The 12041-nt window shown below is 40.6% G+C and overlaps 1 protein-coding gene across 5 annotated transcripts in view; it reads right to left on the reverse strand.

Annotated features, from left to right (window-relative positions):
* TMEM266 (transmembrane protein 266) overlaps positions 1-12041 on the reverse strand; it is a 189051-nt gene that overhangs the window by 15310 nt on the left and 161700 nt on the right. The window lies entirely within an intron of this gene.

The raw sequence follows: 12041 nt of genomic DNA on the forward strand, positions 1-12041 counted from the left end.
TGCTGAGGAAGGCTGAAGAGTGGTGGATTGATGGTTTCGATTTTCGTCGTCTTCATCAGCTCCTCCATATTAAATGGCTGGATAAGATCACCAGTGAGGATATTTGTAGCTGAAACCAGCAACCACCTCCATCAGCACTGGTTCAGTTTTGGCAGCTTTCTTGGTACAGACGTATTATAAGAATGGAAGAACAACAAATTACGAAGCATGTTTACCAAGGAATGCTACTATTAGCCAGCAATCATGCGAGTGCTGAAAGGTTCAGTGGGATAACATTGCTAACGATGGACACAGACTGAACATCCAGCCAGACTGTCTTAAAGACCTAGCTGAAGATCGATCTGTGTGGTGCTCGATCTATGTCCCTTTGGGACTTGCCATGATGCTAATGATGAGACAGCAGCTCAGGGCTAGAAGAATAACGAAGGGATAGGAGCTACATATTAATGTTTTTGTCTTAGAAAAGGCTCCTTAAATAAGAATGCCCACATTCAGAGCCACACTGCTTGTCAGGTGACAATTAATTCATGTGGATCACAGGGTTATATAACCAAGCCTCAGTTTCCACAGGGACTTCCCTGCTCACCTGTGTATTTTTAGAGTTAAGGTCTGTGAGAAGCATTGTGCTACTCCGTCTTTGGCCAGCAGTGCTCCCAGCAATCCTCAGCTTGAGGTCACATGCAAACAGAGAAGAGGGTTATAGTAACGGCCATATAGTAAGGAAGCAGACTGATACGTACCATAGTGCATACACAATGCAAAATAAAGCTTTTGGTATAACATGGCTTTTTGAGATCACATTGACAACCCACAAAAGTGAGTTTCCCCAAAGACTTCGCAGCTTCATATGTTTCATTCTCCCACGATACACTGGTGCTTCACTCTTTAAAAGCGTTGCCTCTCTAGTTTAAGATCCTGGTCCTCACCTACAAACAGTATTTAGGCCCATCTACCGCTGTCTGCCTCTCATTCTGTGACTCAGAAGAACAGCTGTGGTCAACAAGGACTTCAGTGAACAGAGCTCAAGCTATCCTTCATGAGTATCTGGGGGCACAACTTTCGTTGTGGCAGATCCTTGGCTATGAAACATCTTTCCACTGGGATGAATCAGTTGTATAATCTGCAGAACATGGTGTGACACCCATCTTTTTATGCATGCATTTTCTTTAGGGAAGAGTATGATCCCACTAGGAATGTGACCCTTCTGACAAGAAGCTGTTCAGGAGAGGGGCTTGCATTCAGGGGGCATTACAGGTGGGATTTTTCAAAAGTGCTTAGTGTTGATCTAATTCTGTGCCCATTGAAGACAATAGGAGTTTTACCTCTGACTTCAGTGGGAGCAGATTTGGGCCAACATTGAGCACTTCAGAAAATTCCCCCTTCCATGCACTAAACAAACTTACACAGGAGTGCCTATGAACTATGCTGATAGCACTTTAGAAATTATACTGTCCTACTTACTTACAATTCACCTTTGGCACTTCAGAACTTTCTGTTCTTAACCATCTGAATTCCCCCTTTTCCCAAACTCTGGAACTGACCCCATTTCCAAACAAATGTTGCTGTCATCAATTTATTATGAAGTTACCTGGAGCCAAACATCAATAGGGTCATGTCAGTGCCCTCTCCTCTGTGCTATACTGTTCATCCTAATGGATTTGAACAAGATGACCTGAGTGGAATTTCACAGTCCCTACCTTGGTGCCTCCACCAAGTCCCTCTTTCACTCTAGTGACATGGAACATACCTGTCAATGGGACAAAGGTGGGTGGCTAACAGTCTCCAGGGGAGACTTCCTTCTGCTTTCTATGCAATAGCAGATTCTCACATTAGTGACAGCTGCAGTGTTCACAAGGCTTTTCCATTCACACGGATATCCAGTCCCTGCAGAGACTGGCTGTGCATGTGAGAATTTGGGAGGATCTGCTGCATCCATCTTGACAGAAATGTCAATGTTAGTAGCCACAGGAGACAAGAGAATCAGTATGATTCAAAATCAAAAATACATCTGAGACGTAGAAGGGTTGTTGGTTTGGGAAATCCTGAGACATACTGCTTTTTCCTTTATCAGCACATATTGCTGTAGCAGAAAAAGCTCTAAAAATGACAGCAGATGACTTTGAGGGTGACTTTGGCCCCAGTTTTCGCTGATAAATAAACTGTGTGTTGATTTAATCAATGTGTTATCGGAGTCTGCTCTAAATGAGGTCAAGATGCCCAGTGACATCTGTGGTAAGAATATTTTAAGAATTTAAAAATCAAAAATATACTTTGATTCAGAAAACCAGAGTTTGCTGTGTCATGCCAACACCACCAGTCACTGACCTAAATGCTGGGTTTTTTGTTAGGGCTGGGGTTTTAAACAGTGCCCAAAGGTGTGTCTACACTTCAGACTCAAAACACAGCAGTGTAGACATGGAGCCCAGGCTCTGAAACCTGGGGAGGGAAGAGGATCTTCATAAAGCTTGTCTTCCCTAGTATTTCTAGCCTTTCAGCCGAAGTCCCATGAGCCCAAATCAAGTGACCCAGGCTCTGAGACTCAGCACCCCAGGTTTCTCTTCACATTGCAGACATACCCCATGTGCCGTAGGAGCAAAGGTCCCACTGGATTTCAGTTCTTAAAATGGTTTTCAGTGGGACCTGTGCTTCTAAGTCACTTCTGAAAACCTTACCCTCTGTTCCTTCTACACTGGACTCCAGGCTACCCGTTGTCTGCAGTTCCCTTTTATTTCAGTTGGCTTTGTGGGTGCTCATTAGCTCTGTAAATCAGACCCTATGACTGCAGAATCTTTGTTTGAACTTAAATTCCCTGATGGTATACCTTCACCATCTCCTACACACTTGCAAGGCAGCCACAGACTTGAGGCAAGGAGATTTAACTTTGTACAGATAGTTAAATGTTCACTGCTTCTCGAAATGCAAAGAGTGTCTTCCCCTCTATATTGTTAATAGACATTTCAATAACTACACACTATATGCATGGAGGTTCTGTTTTAAGGACTGATTAGCATGACCCCTATCCATTCTTGTGAGTGGTCACTGTATGTGGATCCATGAACTACCGTGTGTTCTAAATCAGACACATACAGAAAAGCCAAATTCTCAGTCTTGAATGGACAGAGCGAGGTCTAACAAGGCATTTTAGTGTGTCAGTGCCATGAAATCAAGATGATATTAGGTCTAACAGTCAGCTCAAAAGGTGTATACATCTTTCCTGGCTTTTAAAAAAAACATGTAAGTAATTTCCTATTGTCCCTTGCAAAGAAAGCTCCCATCAAGTAGCAAGAATGAAGACAAACAAACATACAAGCACCAAAGGGAACTGCTATTTGAAAACCACATTTGATTCATATAACTGAATTACCATTATCAGCAACAATTAGTAAAATCCATTTCCACTGTAATGCTTTAACTTTTCTGCCTGCTTGAGAATAATCCTAATGGAGCCCCTGTAAAGCACTGGAATTTTTCATATCCACTAAATGCCATTTTCTTTACTTGCTTTGATAAAGACGTACATAAATGTAAATACCAATGGGTACAGCAAGTGTTCATTTTCACTAAACATGCTCATAAATTTCAGCAGTATTACCTTTTCCCCAAAGGTAAAACTTCATTGCCAATCTCATAAAAATGGAAATTTGTCTAAGAATATCTAAAATAATCCTTCTGCAATGCAAAGTAACAGAGATGGGATTCTCTTCTCCTGGCCTAGGGCTGTGTATTAATTTAAAAACTATGTCAGTATTGTAGAATTTCAAAGACTGCAATGATATATGCAGAAAAATATGGAATTTCCACCAGGGACTGTAATTCACATATTATGGGACAGATTAAAGAATAATAAATTTGGAAGGAAGTATTAATGACTATATGGGGCACTGTGAACTTGACATTCCCTGAAACATGGAACTTTGTATCTCAAGCTTTAAAAATTATTTGTGCCGGAGCAAATCTAAACAGAAAAGAAATAGATGTTATTCTAACCATGATCAGTTACATATTGTGTGAGTCAAGAACCTGACAAGAAAAACTTCCTTTATAATCTAGAGATGAACAGTGAGAATAAGTTTTGCTATTGCATCACTGCTCTTTTTCTGGGAGGAAGAGAGGAGAGAGGGTAACATCTAGAATATTTCTTTCACTATTACGCAAAGAATGTCCATGTTTAATTCTAAAAATGACTTACCAGCATCACTTAGCATTTATATATAGCAGTTTTCTTCCTCAACTCTTTACAGACCAACCTGTTAATTCTCACAACACTCCTGTAAAATAGGTAAGTATTATTATCCAAATTTTACATTAGGAGAAAATGTGTTATTCACAGAGACTGGCAATATCAGAGCTGAACTCTGGAATTCCTAGCTCCTTACGCTGGTGCGCATCTTATTAGTATGCACTCTTCTGTTGATATTCACCCTCCATTGTCATTGTTTAGGTGGTAAGGTCAAATTTTTAGCCTCCATATTTGTCTAGTAAAAATCTTTCCAGCACATAAAGTCTACATTCAGGACACATTTAAGAGGAAATGTTTCTCGCATCTCTTGGCCAAACTGGCTTGGATATCTGTCCAACATTAGTACACTTTCCACACAGCTTTTCCTACCCATAATAGAATTCTCGGAGGTGGCCTACCTTGCAGAGACTAAAACATGCCAATTAAGCAATAGGCCTTATATTCACAGACTTAGCATAAGAATTATTATTATGGAGGCTGAACAAGGCTGTCACCTCACAGAGGTGACAAGCATGAAGCATATTGACAGGGCCATTTTGGAACACTTTCATAGTATGGTATGGACAGAGCACTTCACTCTCCTCAATGCCACCAGGAATTAATTCACTTTAGAAACAAAGGAAGGCAAGAAACAGTTGTGCAATAACAAAACCAGTTTGAAAATGTACACTGAAAGTTACCCGCGTTGTCAGTGCAGAAGGTATTCTCCTGGTGTATGTATGCACTGTATGTCTTTGAGGAAGTCTGTGTCTCTGAGGTGCTGTGTGTAACATGTGATGCAGGGTTACCTGACTTATTTTATTGAATGCTGCTGAAAATGGTTCCACAAAATCCAGTGTAAATACCACAGTGCAAGCTAGAGTTGCCCCCGAGGAGCTTTAACTTATGCACTGTCCCATAAAACTCACATGCAGGGAAATAAGCAGAAGTCTGAATGCTTTTTTATTCTGTAACGCCGCATGGTAAAGTAGTTGATACTGAATGTTTCCATTGTTCCTTATGAACAAGGGAAATAAGATTTGCTTTGGCAGGAATACCCAATTTTCCCATACACTAAGTTCTTTAGCCAGCTAAAGCCCATTGGTTTGACAGAATTCAGGGCCCTCCAAACCTGGAAAGATCTTGAGAGGCCCACAAAAATAGGTTTGTCAGAGTTGTGTACTATTCATGCCATTCCCTACCTCAGCTGCTATAGGCATTCCCATGTATTCTTCATAGGTCCTAGATGCCATGATATGAACCACCCAAATGTACTACTCTGGTCAGAAGTGGTTCTGACAAGATAGAGAATTTAATGAAGAGGGGCATAGTTGGGAGAAGATGTAGATAAAATGATTCCTAAGACTGGTTGACTCACAGGGGAGTTTGCAAATACAATCTTTCGGCCAAAGTAGCACAATCATGTATAGAAACACACTGTGGGCTTGCTGCTGGACAAAGTAAGGGCTGTGGAAGGCCCTGCATTCAGCAGAATTAGTGCAGTTTTGGGGTGTGAAATGGGGCAAGAATGCAGAGTATGTGCGAGTGCATTATCTGCCCTAGTATGTAAACAGGCTTACTGGTATGTGTGGGAAAAACAAGGGATCTGGGACTAACCGGATTTCCCTGCCCATGCTAGATAGATAGAATGCCCCAGCTGCTGTCGCACTTTGGGCTACTGAAATGCCCTTTCTTTGTCCCAAGAAATTACATTCAGATTTCACTGAGATCTATTCTTTAGAAACTGCTATTGCACTGCTTAGGAAATTTCTGGCAGCACGCCAAAACAATAACTGACACAGCAACAACAGTAGCAGCAAGATTATACTGGGACTGCCTGGGAGACACGGGAGCAGTTGGTGGGAAGGGGAGCAGGAATGGGCTGGGTTCTCTACAGACACACCTGGATGGGCACATAGTCCCAGTGGCCGACCCAGCCTTCTCCAGCTGCCAGTTAATATAGTAATTTGTGCAGAAACATTGACGGTTCAGGATTCAAATCATTGATGATGCATGATTCATCAAATCATTGATGATGCAGGATTCAAATCATTGATGATGCATGATTGGAGGAGAGTTGTTACATTTGTGCATAACAGGATTTGGTTTAACCTCTTTCCTTTTAAAAAATAATGGAGAAAATTAAATCTACAAAAACGTCATTAAAATAATGTTATTTAAGCTTGCAAAGTTTAGCACTTGAAAAGTAGTAAATGTCAGATTTACCTTTGTGCGTGCAACCTTAATATGGCCCCCTTGTGCGTATGCTTATGACACAGTTTTTAATTACATAATCACAAACTATTTTTCCATATGGCCCCTGCTTCATTCAGTGCACCAGGCAACCTCAGAAATGGTGTTTCCAACTTTAGGTTACAAAGTCAAAGACTTGAAATGTTATTTTAACATAGAGTCTTTTGTACACAATATAAGATTCATAATGAAAATCTTTCCTTTACATTTTCAGTTGATTCCCTTGAAATCAGAGATTAATTGTAGATTTCCAACAAGACCTCTTAATTCTAACACAACAGTATGATATTCAGGAATAGGAAATGTAACGGAGCAATCATTTTTATTATTTGCTAAATGTATGTTTTCAAGGTTTCAGTAACAAGCATTAATATCTATAAGACCTATTGCAACCTATTTGAATTCACTATAATTTCAGCAATTGTGTTTATACCATGTAAAACTTTCTTCAGTTCCAAATGTAACCCTCAAGGAACATATGCATAAATTATAAAGTATCCTCCTGGGGAAACCTCTGAAATCTGACAAAAAGGAGGAAATGCATTTATGGGGCAGCATACAAACAATCCACTTTCTGCTTTTTCTAAATACAATTTGAAAGCTCAAATAATTTTTGATGTAGACACAGCAGCAAAATGAGGACCGATCCAGGCATGGAATTAAGTGGCAGGCCACAACTTTTTATTAAACTTTAACATAAGGGTGGGGTGCTACCCGCCCATCACCCATACTCTCTTATATCAGGTATTTAATTGGTTCCACTGCAGGGGTTATAGGACTCCTTACCATATAACCCATAATGTGGGGTAGGCTCTCCTCAGCCTACCTCAATGACTCAGCATTCTCTGACTCCAGCACCCTTCCACTCGTGAGGGGGACAGCGGGTGCAGTAGGGTGGGAACCTCAGCCCACGAGGGCTACAAGGTCTGTCCCTATCATATGAGCCCAAGGCCCATCACCAAAATCCCAGCTCTCCTACCTCTGGGAAGTATTTTATTTTATTCTTTTAACCGTACTGGAAAATGGCCGCAAGTTGCGACGTATAAACACCAACAGTTAGGTACTATGCACATTCATACTTAACCCACTATGGCTCAAAGGTGCTGTGAGGAAGGCAAAAAACTCCATGGTCCTCCACAACTGGCCCATGGGAGAAAAAATTCCTTTCTGACCCCCTAAACAGGCAATCAGCTAGACCCACAGCGTCTGTCAAGCTGGGTTCCCATTCCTAGTTCTGGTAGATAGGATGGGCTGCTGGAACAGAGCTGAAAGAAGCTCCACATGGTCCCTGTGCCGGGTTAAATCCTGGAAGCTGGGGAATGCTGGTCAATCAGCACCCCTCTCCCCTCCGCTGGCCAATGGATGCCAGAGACTCCCAGGGGAAGGAGCTACCTATTGTCCCCTGGTGAATGCCTCCCTCCCTTGCCACTGGGACTGTGCCCCTTTCACCACTGTCCCCATCAATTTCCCCACTCACTGATGTGCGTGGGTGACATATGGGTAAATTGTGAGTGATCATAATTGCAAATTAGTAAAAAGAAAGAACAAAAACAAAAATGCCAAAATATTTAACTCGTTTCATGGTTACTAATTCAATATTTAGCAAAGAACAGAGAATTATTTGACAAATTTTGGGAGCTCTTTTGGGCCTAAACCCTATGCATACTGAATTCTGTGTAATTTGACTGAAAGAAGGGTTCTAATTGAAATGGATTAATATTGCAATTCTCCTTTCTAGAGTTAGTGACCATCCCACAAAAATTATCAGGCAAAATGCCAGAGGGGGTCTAAAAAGCACATGGAAGAAGAAAAAAAGAGATTGGAACTGATCTAAGCAATTGATGTCCATATAGTCACAATAAAGTTAATAGATTTCAAGAAGGCAGACTTTAGCAAACTTGGGAGTTGGTAGGAAAGATTCCATGGGAAGCAAGTCTAAGGGGAAAAACAGTTGGCAGTTTTTCAAAAAAACATTATTAAGGGCACAAGAGCAAACTATCTTACTGTGTAGGAAAGCTAGGAAGTATGGCAAGAGACTACCCTGGCTTAACCCAGGAGATCTTCAATGATCTGAAACTCAAAAAAAAGAGTCCCACAAAAAGTGGAAACTAGGTCAAATTACAAAGGACGAATATAAACAAACAACACAAGTATGTCGGGACAAAATTAGAAAGGCCAATGCACAAAATGAGATTAAACTAGCTAGAGATATAAAGGGTAAAAAGAAAACATTCTACAAATACATTAGAAGCAAGAGGAAGACCAAGGACAGGGTAGGCCCATTACTCAATGAGGGAGGAAAACAATTACAGAAAATGTGGAAATGGCAGAAATGCTAAACGACATTTTTGTTTCAGTTTTCACTAAAATGTTTAGTAGCGATTGGACTTCTAACTTAATGAATGCCAGTGAAAATGAGGTAGGATCAGAGGCTAAAATAGGGAAAGAACAAGTTAAAAATTACTTAGACAAGTTAGATGACTTCAAGTCACCAGAGCCTGAAGAAATACATCCCAGAATACTCAAGGAGCTGACAGAGATATCTGAGCCACTAGCGATTATCTTTAAAAAGTCATGGAAGATGGGAGAGATTCCAGAGGACTGGAAAAGGGCAAATATAGTGCCAATCTATGAAAAGGGGAATAAGGACAAGCTGGGGAATTACAGACCAGTCAGCTTAACTTCAGTACCCAGAAAGATAATGGAGCAAATAATTAAGAAATTAAACACATAGAAGATAATAAGATGATAAGTAACAGTCAGCATGAATTTCTCAAGAACAAATCATGTCAACTCAACCCAATAGCTTTCTTTCATAGGGTGATAAGCCTTGTGGATAGGGGGGAAGCAGTAGATGTGGTATATGTTGACTTTAGTAAGGTTTTTGATACTGTCTCACATGACCTTGTCATAAATAAACTAGGAAAATGCAATCTAGATGGAGCCACTATAAGGTGGGTGCATAACTGGTTGGAACCATTCCCAGAGAGTAGTTATTAGTGGTTAACAGTCAAGCTGGAAGGCACATCAAGTGAGGTCCCGCAGGGATCAGTTCTGAGTCCAGTTCTGTTCAATATCTTCATCAATGATTTAGATAATGGCATAGAAAGTACACATATAAAGTTTGCGGCCGATACCAAGCTGGAAGGGGTTGTGCTTTGGAGGATAGGATTAAAATTCAAAATGATCTGGACAAACTGGAGAAATAATCTGAAGTAAATAGGATGAAATTCAATAAGGACAAATGCAAAGTACTCCCTTTAGGAAGGAACAATCAGTTGCACACGTACAAAATGGGAAATGACTGCCCAGGAAGCAGTACTGCGGAAAGGGATCTGGGGGTCATACTGGACCACAGGCTAAATATGAGTCAACAGTGTAACACTGTTGCAAAAAAAGGAAACATCATTCTGGGATGTATTAGCATGGGTGTTATAAGTGAGACATGAGAAATAATTATTCTACTATACTCTGAGCTGATTAGGCTTTAAATGGAGTATTGTGTCCAGTTCTGGGTGCCACATTTCAGGAAAGATGTGGACGAATTGGAGAAAGTCCAGAGAAGAGCAACAAAAAATGATTAAAGGTCTAGAAAACATGACTATGAGGGAAGATTGAAAAATTGGGTTTGTATAGTCTGGAGAAGAGAAGACTGAAAGGGGACATGATAACAGTTTTCAAGTACATAAAAGGTTGTTACATGGAGGAGAGAGAAAAATTGTCCTCTATAACCTCTCAGAATAGGACAAGCAATGGGCTTAAATTGCAGCAAGGGTGGTTTAGGTTGGACAGTAGGAAAAACTTCCTGTCAGGGTAGTTAAGCACTGGAATAAATTTGAATAAACCTACGGAGGTTGTGGAATCTCTGTCATTGGACATTTTTAAGAGTAGGTTAGACAAACACCTGTCAGGGATGGTCTAGATAATAGTTAGTTCTGCCTTGAGTGCAGGGGACTGGACTGGAAGACCTCTTGAGGTCTTTTCCAGTCCTACAATTTATGATTCTATGATTCTATTATCCCAAATCTTTTGAAATTTAGTTAATTTCTTTCATCAGCTTTAACATCATTATGTGGGTTATATACTCATGTGGTAGAAATGTTATGGAACAGATGCTTCTATTAGGTCCAGATGCAGAGTAAAACCCTGCCCTATATTGTACAGATAAGTACCAGCTAGGTAAGATTCCAGTCCCTGGAATGCTAGAAGGGGACCCCGGCTAATATATCTGCTAGTACTCCACAGTTCCCTTGACCTGTCTTCCTCTAAGCCAACAGAATAAGTCACAGGCCCACTGTACCAACGGTACTCATACCCCATAGCTTTGCAGCTTAGACATGTAAAAGAAAAACAGAACTTTGCCCACAGCATATATTGCTTCAGTTCTTGCATCCTCAGTTTTCATAGCTGCTTTCATCCAAGCACAGCATTGCACCCAAGTCATCTATAGCTTTTTGAGCTACATTTTGACTATGAAGAGACTATAAACACAAAGTGAGCTTCACTTTAAGTGTCTGGTCACTTGCTCATCCCTACTGGGTAATGTGCAACACGCTGGATAAGCATGGCAACTGGTGTGTCCCAAAGATTAAAGTGCCTCACTGCCTTGTCAGCAAGACAGTCACAAAACAAGCATTGAGGTGACATGATAGTAACAGCAGTAGGTTTAGTCATGTCATGCATCGTATGAGCCGCTGCTGCAGTATATGAACCCCAATAAATGTTCTCTTAGTGAAGAAGTCAATTACATATATTTATCTCTTTATATTCATACTCTTGCTTCATAAATACCAATACTCTTTAGCAATATACTGACTTCCAAAAATTGGTACAGAACTCTTTTTATAACCAGGGCCATGTTGTAACACACAATGGGATAAAAGAGCTAGAGGTACCTTTAACACCTGATGCACGTCCAACAATCACAATGCCACGTTCTATGCCTTTGAATGTATGGTGAGGGTGCCATGTGAACAAGATCCTGTTTCCATAACAAGAACTGTGCATTGTGAATTGTACATTCACAGCTCATGTCATGAAAAGGCACCTACACTTTTGGGGAACATATTGCTTATTCCATTTCAACAAGCTGACACATGGCATTCCCCTCCTTCATTAGCAATATACAGTGCACGGTTATGGGACATACTAATGTGAATAGGTCAGAGTGCTAGTCTCACAGATTCATGCTCACACCAGGAAAAAGGTAACATCTACAGCCTGTACAACAGTGAAGACTAGATAGATCTCCTAATTTAGTTCAGGTGTGTAGCTATTCACCACTTCCCCACACTGAATACGTCTTTGTTTTTACTGTTTGCTAACCCAGTGTTAATGTTCACAGTATATTATACAGCTCCCAGAATACGACAGAAGATGCAGGGTTTCTATGGATCCCTATGTTTAAAATTAGGTACCAAAGCGAGGGTGCATAATTCCGCATTTGGGTACTAAAATCAGACACATTCATATTAGGGATGTGTGTATGTTTATATATGTATGGTGATTTGGAGAAATAGGGTCTTCATCCTAGGTGACCATGTTTAAAAACTGGGCTCGTTAGCACAAT

This window comes from Lepidochelys kempii, chromosome 10 (assembly GCF_965140265.1).
Source record: "Lepidochelys kempii isolate rLepKem1 chromosome 10, rLepKem1.hap2, whole genome shotgun sequence".
NCBI lineage: Eukaryota > Metazoa > Chordata > Testudines > Cheloniidae > Lepidochelys > Lepidochelys kempii.